We start from the raw sequence: 205 nt of genomic DNA on the forward strand, positions 1-205 counted from the left end.
GGCCGGGGCGTCCGCCTTGCCCTCCAGCCCAGGGAGGTACTGCCCAGAGAGCCCCCCGGCACCCCACACGTCCTCACCCACCCTGGCACAGCAGGCGCCCCGATGCCCCAGGGCCCCTCCCCGCTGCTACACCCCGTCCGGCACCCTGCCCGGGAGCCAGGCAGGACCCGGGCTGCCCCGGCGGCCGCAGGGAGGGCGGAGGGCG

At 79.0% G+C, this 205-nt stretch overlaps 1 protein-coding gene across 1 annotated transcript in view; it reads right to left on the minus strand.

Annotated features, from left to right (window-relative positions):
- The window catches only part of LOC103901266 (ranBP-type and C3HC4-type zinc finger-containing protein 1), a 17,526-nt gene that overhangs the window by 8,175 nt on the left and 9,146 nt on the right, over positions 1–205 (minus strand). The window lies entirely within an intron of this gene.

The sequence above is a fragment of the Aptenodytes forsteri genome, unplaced genomic scaffold (genome assembly GCF_000699145.1).
Source record: "Aptenodytes forsteri isolate BGI_AS27 unplaced genomic scaffold, ASM69914v1 Scaffold949, whole genome shotgun sequence".
In the NCBI taxonomy this organism is placed as follows: domain Eukaryota; kingdom Metazoa; phylum Chordata; class Aves; order Sphenisciformes; family Spheniscidae; genus Aptenodytes; species Aptenodytes forsteri.